This window comes from Chamaea fasciata, unplaced genomic scaffold (genome assembly GCF_029207755.1).
Source record: "Chamaea fasciata isolate MVZ Bird 193981 ecotype frontalis unplaced genomic scaffold, bChaFas1.0.hap1 SCAF_241, whole genome shotgun sequence".
NCBI classification, from domain to species: domain Eukaryota; kingdom Metazoa; phylum Chordata; class Aves; order Passeriformes; family Sylviidae; genus Chamaea; species Chamaea fasciata.
Genome location: NW_027094326.1, coordinates 39,689 through 58,581, shown reverse-complemented (window position 1 = coordinate 58,581; position 18,893 = coordinate 39,689). Strand labels below are relative to the sequence as shown.

General features: G+C 43.4%; 1 long non-coding RNA gene across 3 annotated transcripts in view; it reads right to left on the bottom strand.

The window, feature by feature from the left end:
• The window catches only part of LOC136304997 (uncharacterized), a 32,464-nt gene extending 16,855 nt beyond the window's left edge, over window positions 1–15,609 (bottom strand). Inside the window, exon 1 of one of the 3 annotated variants that reach the window (XR_010724950.1) lies at window positions 15,395–15,609. This is a non-coding gene — a long non-coding RNA (uncharacterized lncRNA). The remainder of the gene's footprint in view (window positions 1–15,394) is intronic. The other 2 variants (XR_010724951.1, XR_010724949.1) reach the window with 2 other exon arrangements.
• Between the last annotated feature and the right edge of the window lie 3,284 nt (window positions 15,610–18,893).

Genomic DNA, 18,893 nt, shown 5'->3' with positions numbered 1-18,893 from the left:
GCTGACTGTCATTCTGCTCCAAGAGAAGCATACAAGGCTTGGCATGAAAACCCCTTTGGTTTATATTTTCGAGAAATCACCATTTCCCCCTGGCCTTGGTCAGAACTTCTTTTAGATTCCCTAAATGCCACCAAAAGCAGGAGACATTGGCTCTACAGTTGGCCTGTTCAGGAAGGTATGAGGGATTTTCCAGATAACACATTCAAATAGTCTCTGGTGAGTACACTAGGATTTATGACAACAATTAATACAAACTGAATCAAAAAGGAAGATAAAATGTTTTAAGTTTAGATATTATTGCAAATTCTGGTTTTTAAGATCAGAATTTTTCCAAGAATGCTCAGTCATTCTCCTGCAGCAACAGTCTTTTGAGCTGTCAGTGTGAATTGTCCACGGTTCATCCTGAAATTAAAGAAAATCCCTGGCAGCAAAAGTGAAGAGTCAGCCAAAACCTATCCATTTCACTCACTGCCAACTTGCTCTCAATCTCTCCATTACTCTCTGGAAGCTCCTCTACCAACTTTCCTTTCTTTTCCTATGTTAAGGGACAGAGGGATGGCTCTTCATACTTTTGGAGCATCTTCAGAGAAAATTTTAATAGAAGTACCCGTGTTTTATTATTTCCTCAATCTCATATTACATAAAACTATCTAAAACAGCCTCTCCTTTGGAATAAATTTGATGCCACCACTGATACGCCCATTGCACTTTACTACTATCTGAATAGGACCGAATGTTAAGTGATCTTGTTTTATTGTTCTAATATAATACCGAGAAGAAAGAAAAGTCAGTTAAAAAGCTTATTGCTGAAAAATGAATTTCTTATGAATTCTCTCTAAGTGAATAGAGAGACAGATTGCAGCTTCCTTATGAAGGAGGTTACTGGGGAACTGGCTTCTCTAATTCACACTCTCAAATAAATCCATTCTGACAAATGCTTTAAAACACATGTGAAAACCTTCTTTTAGTGTTAAAAGAAATAAAAAATACATTAGGAGAAAGGAAATTTCCCTACATGAAGACTCCACACAGTACTTCAAGAGACACTTCAAGTGCAGCCATATGCCTATGAAAACTGGATTTACACAATCTCCTGTCACTAGAATTCGTTTATTGACAGCACAAAGTACCCAGTAACTGCAGGGTCATCTTGCACTAGCATGCAGCTTCCCTCCCGCCTACAGAAAAGGTGTTTGTTTGCTGCTATTTCAGGAGTCCTGTTCACCCTGACCTACAGCGCCCTGTTTTTTATGGTAGATACAAAGCATACTGGAAGATGGAGGAAATCGAGTCCCCTCTACCAACAAGTAGACTAAAACCAAGCTTAACTCTGCCAGCTTTTCTGTTGGTAATTACACCAGGTTACAAAATTGCTGTTACAAAAAACATGATCAAACTTCAAGGAACCACACCAAAGATCTGAGGGATTCTAAAGTAAAGTTAAACAAATGTTTTCAGCCCACTACACAGACACTCATTTCTAATACAGTAAAAATACAGGACTGATGTGAATATTTTAAGAAATCATGGACTAAGCCAGCCTGAACTCTAATACAGGTAGAATCACCATTTTTTTCAGGACAATAAAGCTTGGAACTTGCATACACAACAAAATCCTTCTCCGCACGATTTACTGGCAGAAATCATCCACAAAGTTGGCCAAAAGAAAATTTTGAACCCTTTCACCTTACATATGCAGTACAAAACATTACCTGCTGCACTACAGAGAAGCAAGTCTTTTAAGAGAGTCACCTGTACCATGCAAAGTCACAGTAAAATATGACACATTTTTTCCAACTCAGTATTTATGCAGAGGGCGGAGTGTACAGGGAAGGGGAGAAAAGAATCATTATTTAATTGCAAAGCATTGCTAGAAGAAAAGCAGGTTAAGGCAGCAAAAAAGCCAAATGCCAGTAACTTTAGCTGAACAATAGTAACTAGAGACAATTGCCACAACAATTCCACATGGCTAGAATTAAGATTTGTGACAGCTCAGAGCTAAAGGAGGCACAACTTATGACTAGTTTCTTGCTATGATCAGAACAACTGCAAAAACAGAACCAGAGACACAGATTCTTGTAATGAAGACACTGAGAAACTACACTGATAATAAATCAGAGTTCCTCCCTGCAGTTATCAAATGGGATATCACTTCAGAAGCCTGATAACCTACACAACACAGTCTGGCTGCCAGGCTCACAAGAGATGATGCGAGCTTTGGGCTAGAAAATAAATATCCATTACCATGACCTTTCTACTGCACGTTACTAAGACTTGCTCCTATCTGGAATCCAAATATCTTGCAGATAAGTAACTTGCACTTTCATTGTAAGGTCCACAACTACCTGGAAAACCATTTACTGCATCTCTAGCGTAAATGTTATCTTTCTCACAACTGAAAGTTAATTACAAATTATGGATTCAGCCCAGAATGATTCACATTTCCCCTGGGGGTTAAGGAACAGAACCAGATCATTGCACACAATCACAGCCATAATGCAAAATAAATCTGTAAGTCTCTTAAACAATTGTTGCTTAAAACTCTTTAAATGAGTCTGTTCTGTGGCTCAGAAATTAAGAGGAAAATGACAAATGCAATCACTTGCAGTGCATCCGAGCCCTGAATGACCTCATGACACAAGTCAAGCCTGTCTAGGCCCAACACCATCTTCCGAGAACATTTCATTAAAGCTGAAAGAATACTTATTTCTACCTACAAGAACCCTAAAGAAATCATTTCAGGAAAAAAGCTGTCATTAGTACCAGAACATGTCTCAAATACCTGCTATGTCATTTAGAAACTGCATTGCACCATGACAGCAACTTATTTCTAGAACACTCTTTTTGACAGATACAATGCTATTGCACTAAAAATAACGTGGGTCAAACAATGAGGAAAGGAGGATATTCTAACACAGACATGGCTTACTGCATTTGTACAATGTTTCAGCAACATCTAGAAAGAAAAAAAACCTTGTTTTAAGGCCTGACTGCAAGTTAAAAGTTTTGCATTCTGGTTGGGTCACAGGGTACGAGTAACTCACCCACCATCACAGGCCTGGTGACAGAAGGGCTTTCCTGGTGGCAGAAGGGCTTCCCTGGCGCAGCTGATCCTCCAGAGCCTCCTGAGGCCTCCCCCTGCCCTCAGGCACAAGGCTGCTCTGCCCAGGGCCGTGCCCAGCACTGCACACTGACCCCAAACACACCAGGAGCCCACTGGGGCCACAGCAACCGCCTGGCGCCCCCAACACTCCATGGACAGCAGCCCATTATGACCACAGCAACAGCCTGGCACCCAAACATTCCCACCACTGCTGTCTCCTGGGAAACAGATGCAGAACCCAGGAATATGATTACCCCTATTAGCAGTACCACGACACAGGCTACCATTGCTACCAGTGATAAAAATTCAACCAAAATCCCATCCATTTCATTCTGCTGCCAACCCTCTCTGATTTAGCTAAGAGAATCATCTACATTTCCTCCAAAGATCTGATCTACTTCATAAACCATTTATTTCCAATTTCAATCCAAACAACTTGCATATAAATATTTTACCATTTCCCTAAATAATATCCACATTTACCTGGAAACCATTTACTGCATCTCTACTATAAATATTACGTTATTCAACTTCATTACAAATTTATCTCAAATTTAGAGTCCAATTTAGGTCAAAGTTTTCAGCCTTCCTAAAGTACAGTTCCATTTTTAACCTGTATTTCCATCTTCTATCAATACATAGTAAAAGCAAGTACACAATGCATTCAGTTCCCCTTAATTTTTTAAGCCAAAACTAAAAATAAGAACAAACCCAAACTTCAACCTGGTCACTGTCACAGATATGCTCTCAGACATACTTTCTCCATTTTTGGACCATTACCTCACTCTTCCTGATACTCTTCATATTGTTTTCAAAATCTTTGCACAGTGATTTGACCATTTAACTGAGACTTCAGCAGCACAGGAACCAGCTTTAGGCAACCCCTGGACAAAGAAGTTAATACTCATAAGCCTATTAAACCCACCCATTTTTCCTAGAGTTCAAAAGCTCAGACTGTGGGGGTTTCTGCAACAAACGCAACCTGCACGCCCAGAACCTGACGGGCACGTTCAGTTCGAGTCGCCTGTGAGGACACCCACGGCCCTTTCTCCTTCATGAGGGAAGCACCGCACTAGAGGAGTAGAGGAGCGCCCCTCTCCATGACGCCCTTCCCGCCAGCGAACACCGCACGCCCTCATGCGACATCACACGGCTCGCCCCACCAGTCAGCACCCAGAAACACGGAAGCAGAGGATTGCTTTCTTCCAAAGTGATTTCTCATTTCCCGGGCTAGGAGACACACTTGTGCTGCTGTGATAGCTTCTCTGCTTCTGCAGAGCACAGACAGTACACGCGGCTGCCGCGCCAAGCCACAAGAAAGAGCCGGCAAGAGCACTAGATCTGACGAAAAAGAGATTTCTCGCTTCCCGGGCTAGGAGATGCACTTGCGCTGCTGCAGGAGCTTCTCTGGTTGCGATATAAAGGAGAAAAGAACCTACACAGAAAAATGCAGTGTTTGATTTCATAATGTATGTCCTGAAGTCTCCACTGTGATCCAATCCCAAAACATTCCTGCAGTGTCAAGTCAACAGCTGGAGAGCAATTGTTTGGGTTTTGGGTTTTTTTATTAGATTTAAGAGGGAAAATTTAAGGGAGATGCTCGATAAGCTTCTAAGACTCCAAACCACCCAAAGAAGGTAATAAGAACACGGCAAAAAACTGTCTGTTTTTCACTAAACAGGATTAAACTACTATGGGAGACTTTTTTAGGCAAGTCACTATTAGGCAGAGCGGCAGTACCATAAATTAACAGCCCTGTTGTTCAATTCACTTTTGGAAGAAATTCCAGTTCTGAGCTAATTGAGTCAGTTGGAAGTCATCAAAAACTGTGGATTGCTGCAGAGGAGAAGAGTTTTTCCTACCCCTTACCTAGTACCAAGGAAAGTAAGGTCTCCCCAACAAGATATTCAGAGATTACTGCTGTGAAATGAGTCTTCTTTGCAAGGAAGGAAGCTGCTGTTAGAGCTCCTAGGGTCATTCTAAAAACCTCAGACAAAAAACTCACAGTCAATTCTAAAGAAGCCACCAGTAGAAATACCAAACTCATTTGAAGCATCATGCAGTGCCTGGGTAAGTAGGAAAGAAAAATGGAGAAAGAGTAAATTATTACCCGTTGAAAACTAGACCAAGCAAGATGCACAAGTTGACCACACCTAAAAAAGGCACTGCTTCTAAATGGGGACAGATCTTAAAACAATAATCCTGAGTTTATGCACCTGAGAATTCCAAGATTTGAAGAACCGACTAAAGAAAACCAAACAAACAGCAATAACAACAAAAAGAAACAAGGATTAAAAACTTGCCTGTCAATAGAAATACCTGTTTTATAGGAGTTTTTAGTTTTGGTTTCAAAGATTTGACTTACTCCCAAATGAAGAGTCCACAGCAGCCTTCATCCAGAAAGAATCTCCAGGACTAGCCTTGCAAACATTTAACCAGAAGCAGGCTTCTGAAAGCCCAGCTACAGTAGCTCAAAACAGCAGCTAATTCACTCTAACCATTACCTTTTCCATCTTCCTGTACACAGATACAACATAAAGGCACAGCCTAAAGCCTTTTACTGCATCTTCCCCTTGCCAAAAGTTTTGGCTGCCCCAGCTTAGGACAAATTGAGAAAGAGACAAGAGAAAGCAGCTAAATCCTAAGGAAAGTGCACAGCCCTTCCCTGCTCTTAAACTCAGGCTCTTGATTGGCTTTAGCTGTAGACAAAGTCAAAATATGCCTTAAGTGCCTTAAGCAAAGAAGAGACTCTATTGGTTGACAGAAAAGCCCTCAAGTCCAGTTCAAAGTTCAGTAGCATTGCCTTTTAGAAAGTTAACTAATTCCTAGACATAATATAAACATAACAGAGCATTGCTAACATTGCTAGACACAATAGGTAGGCTGTAGGCCTAGGCCTCCTGTAAGAAATAACCCCATTGTCACACAACTGTCTTACACCAGGATAGGTGCAAAAAGACAGGAATTCACTTTCCTATTTATCTTCCAGATTATGTCTGTCCTGATTAACTGTTAGAAACATATAGAAAGAGGTGCAAGTACAAAACCTAGAATATTAGATGTATTTATACAGACTTCCACTGTCATTTCCAGAAACACCTTCTCTCAAGAACTTCACTCTCTTTTCCAATTTCTAGAATAAAAGAGACAGTATTCCTAGGACACTAATTAATTTTCAGCTGAATCTGATTAGTGCAGCTGCTGGACTGCAGAGCCTTGTCTTGCACAAGTTACAACTGAAAGCACAAAATACTGGATGGGAGAATAAAATGCCTCCTTTGGTTTTTCCTCCATTCAAAGGTATGGATGTGTCACCCAGAACACTTTGCCACTAGCTCACCTCTACTAACGTCTTGATACAGATCTACAACAATTTCTGCAGGCCAATGATACGTGAGCTAATTTATAAATAATGAATCAAATTAAAATACATTCAGGTAATAAACGTGCACATTTACATAGAAAACATTTGCTGAAAAACACTAAACACTAGCAACAAAATTGTATTTTCTCATTTTTTGACAGTATCTGGATCAAAGAAAATACACACCATGACTAAGCTCTTGAGTTTGAAGGCTAAAATGGATTTGACAGTAAGGGCCCATGACACCTGGCACTTGTTTAGTCTTGAAATCTCTAACCAGATGCAATCTCTGTTGGCTAACTTCTTCACTATTAGAAATTAGCAGAACTCCTGCACTGCCACAGTGACTGCAACATGTTCATGGTTTGTTGGGACCTAAAATCTCTCCACTTTTTTTTTCCTTCTCATTATATTCATGGCTTTTCCTCCCCAAATCTTCAATTTTTTCCCCCTCATTAGAAGAAAATTCCTTCTGTCCTAAAATCTGGGGGATGTTTTGAATGGTTAGATTCCAAGGGGGGGTGGAAATTTCTCTCCTACCAAAATTCAGAAAATAGTTTTCTGATTCTTTTGCACTGCCCGTAACTTCACTGTTATTGATTAGTCAGAATCCTCACAGCAAAGGTTAATTTAACAAGGATGCAGAGAGCAGAACTGCATTTTCACTGCCTAGACTAGAAAAGAACTGAATTTTCCTGGGTATCACAATTGGATACCGCTGACAGAGGCTGCCTTAAACTGGCTTTATTATCAAAACAGAAAGAGGGAGAATGACAGCAGGAAAACGGGAGAAAAATCAGAACATGCTGAACTCAATGGAAACAGAGAGTGCAGTTAAGATCAGCTCCCTGGCTAGAGGTACTGAGGGACAGATGTCTGTATTTGGCTGATCAGAATGAAAGAAATCAGCATAAGGGGCAAAATGTCTAAAAGTGGAATGGATGTAAGAGCAGAATTCTTTGCATTACAGGCATCCATTGAAGGCTATGAAGGCACTCTTTCTTTCTATCATTACTTCACCTTATAATCTCAGCTGATATAAAGCAAAGTGCTATAATTAAAAATGAATTCATTTATTCTGAACACATTCCTTCCTTCATCTTTGTCTTTAACTTTGCTCTTAAAAGCTTTAACACATTTTTTTCATTTGACATTAAGCTTCCATTTCTTCCCTCCAGAGTTATGGCACTTCCCCATGTGATGCAGAGGTATGTTCAAGTCAGTGCACGTTCTGAGACTGCAAATCACAGAATGCAATGCTCTGAGCAATGCTTTCCCTGAGACTTTGCTCTTGCATGTGCACCAGAAAGCTTCCAGGGGCCATTTTTGCCATTGAATACCAAAAAAGGTTACTACTATGATAGGGGGGAAAAAAAAGTCAATTATTACCCAACAGACAACATCAAATGCACAACACAGCATCACATCATGGAATGATGATCACAACTTGTGTGGGACAACTGTCAAAGCAAAGACTTGACCGAAAAATTCAGTACAGTTCGTACTGAATTTCAAACTTCAAGGAATATTTTGTTCTTTAAAAGACACATTAAAAAGGAAAGAATTCGGTAGCTACAAAGACAAAATTATAGAATTGTCACTGAATAATGACTTTCCTTGGGTATTTTCTTCTAGCTTTTAGATTTTTATCTTTTTTAAGAAATAGATTGAAATAAAATTTAAAACCTCCTCAAATACCGCTGAAATCCAGTACCTAAATATTTAGATATACCTGTGCCGTTCCACATAAAAAGTTGTTCAAATTCACTTGCTACTATAATTGAGTTACATCATGCTTCATCAAATGTTGCAGTCGCTTCAAAAACTTTTTTATTTCATTTTAGAAGCATGGAAACAGAATCCCTGTTGTACAAAAATTTGGGGTTCACTTTCATGCAGAGGATCCAATACGAAGATGGAAAAGTAGAAAATTAGCATATTAAATCAACTACTTTGCAGAGTGATTGCACAATGCACTAGAGGATCAAGTTCCTTTCAACAATTCATTTTCAATTTTGTGACAAATCATGATATACAATTCCTTTTCTATCACGTTTTGATTTCAATCTACCTACATGCACGGAGAAATATTCTTGCTAGGAGTATGTAGGAACAAGGTTTAGATCTTCATATCAGTATAGGAATAATTTGATGCCTGCCTTCACTAGAGGAGAAAATGCCTATGTTTGCGATAGTGATGGCAAACAATGTGCTTTTGTGGAAAATTCTTGCCGTCTGGAAAGGTGTTAAATGAACACTTTGTTAGGTTATTGGTTTGTTTTGCTGATAGCCAGAGCACTTCTTTTCTATCTTTGGCATTTATTGTTCTTTGCAAATTGCTTTCCTCAGCCGCTATAGCAATACAATTTAACACTACTTCAAGCATATCCTCACTTGGGACTGGAAAACACTGACAAAGAAATGCATCAATTAATCATCACAAATTTACTCAAAGTCATTAGGATGGAACTTACTCTCCTATATCAGGGTTCAGTTGTCTGCTAGGAATACAGCAAGTAAAATTTAGCACAAACAACTTTAAATGTTTATCTTTTGCTCAATAACCATCTTCAGGCCAGATGACACACTGTTAACATGCTAAGTCGGCCATTGTATTGACTACAAAAAAGAAGAATTAGATACACTTCTACAGATTTGACCTGTATTTGCACACACTAGTCAATGTTTTCTACTGAAAAGAAGAAACTCTAGGGGAAAAAAACCTATTAAGGTAAAATTAATAACTTAGATAAAAACCAAGTTAGGATAGATGGGACACATACCAAAGTTTTTCACATGGGCAGATCTATTACTCAGCACTTCAGACCTGAATGTGAGCTTTGACCCAGCACAGCTTGGAAGAACACCACGCCAAAATTGAGATCTCAAGCCGAAGAACAACCAGATAGATTTTCGTTCTTTATTTTCTGTACAGAGGGCAGAAAGTATGCTGCTTTACCATTTTCCCTCATGGAGAAGCACGGTTATTTAGCTCTTTGCACAGTGATACAACTTCAACAGCCACACCTTACCCAGGCACTTAATTTTAAGGACACCATTTATCTAATTGGAACCAAACAAATATCAGCACATTTCAGCTTCAATGGTTACATAAATCCTTTGTTACAAGCTGAGAGTTTCTGCAATGAAGTGGACAAGCAAGAAAGGAATAATGAATGGAAGTTTACAACTATTCCTCTGCAGATTTAGTCCAACAGAAGTTGCAAGAGCTGGATTTAGTTTTCCACCCCACCCGTCACATTTTTCACTCAATTATGCAAGGAATTCTCACGTCTTGAATCTTAGTGTAATAAATCAGATTTGCAGTTTGATTCCAGTAAGTGGTTTCAAATAGAATAAATTCTATCACAATTAACAGAATTCATGGAATTCGGTGTGTATTCCATCTAAATTTATCTGTCTGTGCATAGGTATTCTCATCTCAAGGGATTCACAAGAACATCAGACTCATGCTTCACATACAATTCTTTGTTTTATTGTTGCACTAAAAACACGTGCCATTTAGAGTTGCAGCTTCTGTACATTCAGGATTTAGAATAGATGATGTTCTCCTTCAATGACAAGTAATCTTTTTCTAGTCCTGTTTCCTACTCTAAAGTGAAAAAGCTCTAAAATACAGTTGGACCAATAAAACCCAATGATACAATACCTACTGCATGTTTCCAGCTGGAGTAGTATATGCAATTATCAGGAGTAAAAATATCTAGAATTCAACTATGTAATATTCTTATATGTATATCAGTATATAAATACAAGGTGTCTTACATATCTCTTTAAAATAAGACTAAAATTGTTGCATGTTCTAAAAAAATACTTCCAGACAGCCAAAATTTAAAAAGTTTTACAATTAAAAATGGGGTTTTATGAAATTATTTTACATCCTTTTTAATTATAGTCTGAAATGGTATAGCATTTACTTTGAGAAGAAGAACAATCTGCAAAGTAGCTAAAGTAATTTTTTATCTGTCACTAAATAGAAGATGAACCATTCCAATCTCCCTGGAAAAAAAGCATACCTTCTGGCAAAGTTCTCACTCTGCTCTATTCCTCTTTGTGCTGTGAAATACATGAGGAAGTAGAACAGGACAAGAAATTAAAAAACAAACCACACTACTTTGTATTTTCAATTTCTTGCTCACTCTTGTATCTGTATAATCCATACCGTGATTTTATCAAAAACCTAAACTCAAAATACTTGTAACAAAGATGAAGCAAAAAAAAAAAATCATCAACTACTTCCCTGAAATAAATTCTGAAATAGTTTGGGAGAGATTAATAGTTCTTAAAAAAACCATATTCACTAGCATGACTTTGAGGAGCTAAATAACAGGCCTATAAACAGTCTGCAATTTTTCAATACAAAATATCGTTATATCTTTCAAAAAAAATCTAATGTGCCAAGTCTTATTAGTATTAGAAACATATTGCTCATAAAATAAGAATTGCTCTTTTGATTATGAATTTTTTGGCACCAAGATAATAAACACTGATTAACCAATTCTACCTGAGATATTCGATTTTTTTCCCCTAAAGCAATTTCTCACTTCCCAGGCTAGGAGACCCTCTTGCAATGCTGCAGTAGCTTCTCTGGTTGCGCAGAGCCCAGAAAGCACACGGGGCTGCTGTTCCAAGCAAAGCTACAAGAAACAGCCTCAGAGAGCACAGGATCTGCCGAAAAAGCGAATTCTTGCTTCCTGGACGAGGAGATGCAGTTGCCATGCTGCGGTAGCTTCCCTGCTTGTGGAGAGCCCAAAAACCGCGCGGGGCTCCTGGTCCAAGCAAAGCTACAGAAAGAACCTCCGAGAGCACTGAGATCCACCTAAAGCAGTTTCTTGCTTCCGGGCTAGGAGACTGTCTTGGTTTTGATAGACAGGTATTTGCCAGGGAAGATTGGAGTCTCTCTTAGAATGTGGAGATTCAATCCAACGTGGAATATGATGAAATACATTACAAAGACAAGAACCTTACACACGTTTATAGCAGCACATCAGCTACAGAGCACTACAAACATTTTGAAGGAAAGGAACTAAGGTCTCCCAGTGGCAGCAAGCACCATTTGTTTCCTTTACAACAGAAGGTGCTTCTAAACCAGGACTACAACAAAAACCCCACACATTCAAGGACCTTCCCGAGCTCTGTTCATTTGCCCAAGCAAGCATGAGTTAGAATCGTGCAACTCCCTAATGCCCTATTATCAAGGGTCAGCAAGGGAGAAGAACCCAGTTCAGGCTCCCCCAGCCCATCTCCAGGTTTCTCTATAAGCCCTCCAAGGGGCTACCTGCTCCCACTGCAGAACAGAACCAGCACCCAGCCAGCAGCTCCTCAGTCCTGGCAGGTCAGCGGCACTTCCAGGAGCACACCAGGCTGGCATCAAACTGCCCAAAGGGCACTCAGCCCTAGACCCTTCAAACCCTCCAAAGTAGCTTGGCCAGGGGGCAGGGTCAGCACCAAAGACACAGACACCAACCTCAGGAGCTCAGGGTCTTTGGAGACAGCTCAGAGCAGCCAAGAACCTCCCAAGGAGAAGCTCAGCAATGCTCCCCAGCACTGCTACCCAAGGTGACCTACAGGGACTGAGATCCAGCACCAGGGACCCTGAGCCTTACCCCCAGCAGCTGGGAATCCCCTGTCACAACCCAGCCCTGGAGAGCCCCCCCAGAACTGGCAATTCCCGCGGGTGCGTCCGCCCGCAGGCCAAGAGGCTCCGGCTGTGCCGGGACAGGGCCCAGGTCGGGCAAATGCTGCAATAAACAGGCGCACACAACTCCCACGGTGGGAACAGCTGGGCTCAGCCTCCTCCTGCGTCGCCCCAAAGCCTGGCCAGGGCTTCAGGAGCAATGCAGGAGCTGCCTTTGGCCCTGCTCCTCCCAACAAGGCCACAGGACTCATCTCAGGGCCCTGTCCGGCCTCTGAACACAGAAAGGTCAAGCCATGTTTCACTAATGAGCACGGACCTAGCCCAGAACACTAACGATCCTGGCTACCGCACTACCGACAGGATACAAACACAACATCTGAGTTGAAGGCTCACCCAGAGGTCAGCTTTGCCTCAAGACTCTGCTTCAGGCCTCAGGCCTTCAGGAAGTCCCAAGCTGCTTGAACCTCTGCGCAAAGCCTGCTCCCATCTCCTGTGGAACCTCACAGATCAGGCAGCACTTCCTCGGCCCACTCCTGAGGCTATTTAGCCTGCCAGCAAAGAGCAGGGGCTGACCTGGGAATGACAGAAGGCAGGGAGGGGAAAGGACCCTTTTGCTTCCATCCAGAAAGCCAAAGGCCGTCAAAAAACCCTCTGGTGAACACCTGAGCAGCACCAGGAGATGAAAGGCCTGGCACTCCTGACTCCCAGAGCTCCCAGGCCTGCCTTGCCCCTCACCTTCAGCCCCCGTCTTGGACAGCAAGGCAATCCCAGGGACAGAAATCCAGGCTCCTGCTGCTCCTGGACGGAGGCACCCAACAGCTCTGTGCTGGCTCAACATGGCAGCAAAATCAGGATGCTGCTCTTCCTTGGGCAAAACTCCAGCCACTAAAAAGCTGGAACGCAGGACAACCCTGCCTCTCCACCGGGGCACTTGGATCCAGCCCTACTGACACATGGACATTTGAGACAGGAATCCATAACCCTCCGTGAAATCACAGCACAGCCTCCAGGTGTTTTCCTGTTCGTGTCCTCACTTACCTGGCATAGGCTTCTTCCAAGGCTTTGCAGACACTTTGCCTCTAGCCAAAAAGATTAACATCGCCTTCTTTCCAGCTTTCAAGAAGTCACAGCAAGTCATCCTGGTCCAATGTTCCACATCAGATTCTCCCATAAGAAGATAGATATTTTTCCATTCAGATCCTTTCTCAAGCTATCAAGAAAACCAGGACCCCACATGCACTCCCAGAAATTCTCTCAGCACCATTTGCTGCTTCTCTCTCTGCCAGGGCACCAACAAGTCCTGGGTTGCTTCTTGTTCCATGCTGGCCAGTGACCTTGAGCGATAAAAGAAGGCACCAGTATTGCTGCTAATTTTACAGCCACAGGCTTTCAGCTTCGCACAGGTTAAAAGCAGAAGCAGACACTCCTCCCCCTGCTGGAGCTGATGGGTCCATTCCCCGCTCTGCTCTCACAAACCCTTCAGTCCCGCTGCCAAACCCAGCACTGCTGCAGATCTGGAACACAACAGCACTTTATCCACGGGGGGCTGCCCCAAACACACATTTCCCATCACGGGTCCAGAGCAGCCCCAGCGCTTATTTTACATCTCCCCAAGCACGGCCAAGGTCCCCCCCAGGTGCACAGGAACATCAAATCCTCACGGTGTACCAAGAGCACCAACAGGTTCAACCCATTCAGGCAACAACTGCTCCAGTTCACTGCCGGGCACTGGCACTGCTCGGTGTGGGAGGATCCACTGAGCTCCTGGGTATACTGAAGGACAAAACATTTCCCATCATGTATCCAGACCAGTTTATTCACGGGGCTGCTCCAAACACACATTTCCCATCAAGTAACCGGAGTAATCCAAGTGCTGATTCTACCTCTCCCCAAGCGCGCCTAAAACCCCATGCACACAGGAACACCACATTCCCACAGGGTGGCAAAAGAAACTGGAATAGACTTCATCCATTATTCCTCAGACAACAATTAATCCAATTAACCACCGTGCACTTGCAGTGCTTGGTTTGAAGGGTCAATACACCTTCTGTACATGCTGAGCTACAGAGCATAAACACAAAAATGAATCTTGCTCTGTAAATAAAACCAAACAGAAAGAATAACCATAAGAAAATTCCATAGACAAGGAAACTCTTGCATGCCTTTAAGCATATCTCCTGAGAACTCAAATAGCCATTTACAACAGGAAGTATTCCCAAGCCAGACAAAAGCCCCGAACACTGGACCTAGTACACAAAGTTTCCAGTACAAAACCTTCATGCTTCATGACAAAGCTAAGACAAGGAAAAAAGCTCCTCCAGACAAAACAAGTTAAACACTCTCTACCCCCACGATAAAAGTCCCCAAAACATACCCCCAAACCAAAAGCAAACAAAGCAACCCAAACAAACCCCAGCTGCCCTGAGTGCCATTTATCATTCAGCCCCTTCCCAGACTGGGGACACCTAAGGGAGGTCTCACACACCTTTTCCAACTCTTCTGCCCCTGCTTCCCTGCCCCTCAGGCACCACTGCCCTGCCCAGGGCTGAGGCAACCTAAATATTATGGAACAAAAAACTTAAACTAGCAGAAATAACTCACACTACTCAAAAGCTGTCTCTGCTTCCAATAAGTAGCCCTTTGAAACATGATAGCACTTTCCACAGAAATTCTATAATTGAAGTCACTCCATAAACCAGCCAAGAAAGCAAACCTCACAAGGTTGTTTCTTCCTACCATGTTCTTCCTAGTGAAAGGCTAATTAAAACCTTCACTACCAGACACCAGCCAGGCCCACATGTCACGGGAGATTAAAGGGGGAAAAAAAAGACAGGAAAACTTTGGTACCTTCCCTAAACAACACACCCCAAGAGTACACGTCCTCCCCCCCCCCCAACACCTGCAAACACATCAAGGCTTAGCATAGCTTTGATTTATAGGAGAACTTACCAAGAAAATTCTATAGCACAGCACAAAACTCCCCACATTCCCTCTACCTCAACCATAGGAAAGCTCAAGCAAGAGAAAACACTGAGACAGAATGCACAAAAAAATCCCTGATTTAGCACCAAAAAAGGCCAAAAACAAGCTAAATTAAAACAACGTCTGCCTCCTAACCACACATAACAGAATATCTTGGAATTCAGAGAGAAACTCTGACAAACACACAGAACAACAGCCCCTCAGCCCTACCTACCATCACCCACTACATAATAAACACAATCCCACACAGCACAGCTTATACAGAAACAAATGAACAAATTCTCACCGCACTAAAACAGCCTGGAGAAACTCCATACCCACACAGACAGACCTCAGCATTCCACACCGAACCACAGATCCCCACAGCCCCTTCCGGGGCCCTTTTGACCCCCACCCGGCTCGCGATTCGTGGGCTCTCTGAGGCATCGGAAGCGCTGATTGGACAGCGGGCCCTGGGAACCCACCCGGCCCCGGCCCTGCCCAGCCTGCGCTGAGGGCCCGGGGGCTCCGCCCCGCCCTCAGAACCGGCACCAGCCCCCCGGCCCCGATCCCCCGATAACCCTTGGCACCGGCCTGGGCTCTACCCCCGTACCGGCCCCGGCCTCAATCGCCCCCGGTCCTACTCCCTCGTCCCTGCACCGGCCCCGCCTTGGCCCCGCCCTGTGCTCTGCCCCAGACTCTGCCCCGGCCCCGCTCTGAGGGCCCGTGGCTCCGCCCTCTCCCTCGATCCTCCCTGGCCCCCCCACCCCGGCCCCGGCCCCGGCCCTGCTCTGAGGGCCCGGGGTTCTGCCAGATCCCCCGGCCCTGATCCCCCCCGGCCCCGTTCACCCCCGGCCCCAGCCCCGCTCCCCCGCTGCAAGCCCAGGCTCCGCCCCGGCTCTGACACCAGCCCAGCCCCGGCCCGCCCCATCCCCCCCGTGGCAGGTTTGCGTTCGGTTTGTGTCTGAGAAGTAGGATCTCTGCCAGAATGGTGCTGTTGGGAAGAAAGTAAATCTGCCCCAGGGATCTGCGATAAGGGATAAAGTTGCAAGGAAGGGGAGTATTTATAAATGGTCTCCGTAGTTCCTCGTAATTCTGGGTGTTTGGATTTAGCCTGGGATTGTCAGCTAAGTCATAAAAAAGCCAACCAGGCTTCTGAACTCTCAATGAATGTTTGAAACACTTCCACAGAAAGACAAGTTAACAATGATTCCAAGGCAAAATTCTAAATGGAGGGTAATGACTTCTGGGGGATTTCCTAAGGAATTGTGGATCTCAGGCATATGGACTTTTGGAGGTGGAATCCCAGTTTCAGCCTTGGGCACCTGCAGAAGAGGGACCCTTACCCATAGCAAGGAAAGCCTGCTGCCCCAGCGTGTCAGGTGCAGACATTGAACTCTCTGGGGAATAAGCAGCAAGTCCGCTCTGCCCCTGCCCTCACACTCGGAGTGGCAGCAGCCGCAAGGTGAGAGCTGTCACAGAATGATTGAGGGGACAGACTAGCCCCAGGTATGAGCTGTAAACGGTGAGGGGAGAACAGAGCAGCCACAGGTGTGACCTGTCAGGATAATGAGGGAGCAGACCAGCTGCAGGTGTGAGATGTTACAATGATGATGGGGCGGTTCCTGCCAGGGGCGGTTTAACAGAGGAGCCTCGGTTCACTTTTCCATTGAGCTGTAGAGGTTGAGGAACTCATGTTGAGTGTCTATGTGGGGTTGCTGCAGTGGTGGGAAAGCCTCTTATAGTGCCTCCACATGGATGTGGAGTGTTTCTTTGTGGCAGACAGCAGCAGCAGGTAAGCCAGTGTGGAGTTGTAGGGGGGATTTTTCTCTTTTTCAGCTTTGTTTTGCTAATCTCTTTTAAGTGCTCCCAGAAGAAAAAGGGCTTACGAAGGCAAAAAGAGTTCAAAATGAATAATGAAACTCCTCTTCTGTTTTTGTTTGTGTTTAAAGTAAGAGGGATTTCTCTCCACCTGGGATTTTATAAATAGGGGTACTTATACGTGTTTTTTTTCACTGTTGCTTTCTTTGATGATATATAGTCTTTTGTTTGATTTTTTTGGCATTATTTATTACATGTAATTTGGTTTTTGAGTGAAGATAACTTTATGGGTGGGTTTGTATTTGACATATGTCTTGGTTTAGGAAGACAGGTATCTGCTAGGTAAAATTACAATCAGAGGCTCTTTGGCAAAGATTTGGGAAATAGGAATAGCAGTTCTTTACTAGTATGTAATACAAAGCAAACAAACACAAAAAAAACCTCCCCCCCCACCAAACAACTACAGCATTAATGACAAACGACAACAGTACCAAGAACCTTGAGGGCTTTGTTTCACAAGACCCAGGGCAGTTTGGTTTCGGTGTCCCTGCAGGATCCTCAGAGCACCAAGATGGAACTGTGGAAAAGTCCCGGCAGGTAGCTGGGATGGCAGGGTGTCCCGGCAGGCAGGGGCAGGATGTCCCGGCAGGGCAGGGGGTGCAGGGTCACACTGCAGCAAGAGGAGCAGCGCCGAAGAAAGCCGAAGGAGAGGCAGGGCCTGGACCAGCTCCCCGCGGGTGGCTGGGAAAACTCCGGATTCAGGCCGAACCGGTGATAGTAGATTTCCCAGGACTGGATCCCTTTGGCCACAGTGAAACTCCTCCAGCCAGCAACAGCCGTTCTCCCCTCCGCGTGCTTTTCGGCAGCTGAGCTCCTCCAGGAGCGGCAGACACGCGTCTCCCCGAATGCCGGAAGCAGAAAAGCACGCCGCTGCCTCAAGCTTTGTCTTTTACCTGCGTTATCTCCCCCTTCCACCTTTTGTCCACCTCTTTGTTTCAGTTAAGTACTCTCAAGTATCCAACACTTGATCTCCTTGGTAACTTGTGGGGAAAAAATTCTTTAGAGAAAGAAGGAACAAACCTAACCCCCAACAACATACAATTAAGTAGCTTTTTTGATAAGCTTCTGATATGTGCTATTGGGGTTTTGATCATTGTGTGCAGGGATTCAGATTGGGTAGGGCCACCCTGGCTGGTTGAAGTTTAGGTGTATTGTTAGAGGCAGCTTTTTTTTTTTTTTCCAAATTTTTTTCTGTTTAATGGTTTTAAAGCGGCCTTTAATAACTTATTGTGTAGCTTTATTTTGCTTGGCAATAGTGTATGATGAGGAATGTGATCTATTTACTTTACATTAGGCTTCTTAGTTTACATGTGGGTTAGGTTGTTTTTGAACTGAGTTGTGTTGTTGGAGGTTTTTATTTTGGTGGGGTATTATGATTTCCAAGGATTTGTTTCCTGAGGTTTACAGTGGTGTAATTGGTTGTAGTGTGAGGTATGGGGGCGGTTTTATTTATTTAGGGGTGGCTTTTATCATGGTGTGTAGTGTTTTTTTGGTGGGTTTGAGGTAAGGGGCAGTAGTTCATTTCTTGGAGTACAATAATATTTAAAATCAGATTATTGTTTTTTTGTGTTATAGGGATTTGTGTATTTAGCTTGTTTGGCTATAGTATGTGTTCTATAGTTATGGATAATTTGGGAGATACTGTTTATAGTTGAATGGATCTTTTAGTTTTAGGGTGGGGGGGTCCTGGGTATTTACTTTGGAGGTTTTTTCAGGAGACTAGACATAGGAGTTATTTTTATTGTATTTGGTAGCTGGATTAGGAGAAATAATAGTTGGCTTTTGTTTGGTGGATTTTTGTTTGTTTTTTCTTTTCTAAAACTCCTGTATTTGTGTGGTCAGGGTAGTGGTGTTTCTGGTGTAAATCTAAGCATCCATTACTGTTTGTGTGAATTAGGTGGTCCACAGGTAGTATACTGAGACCC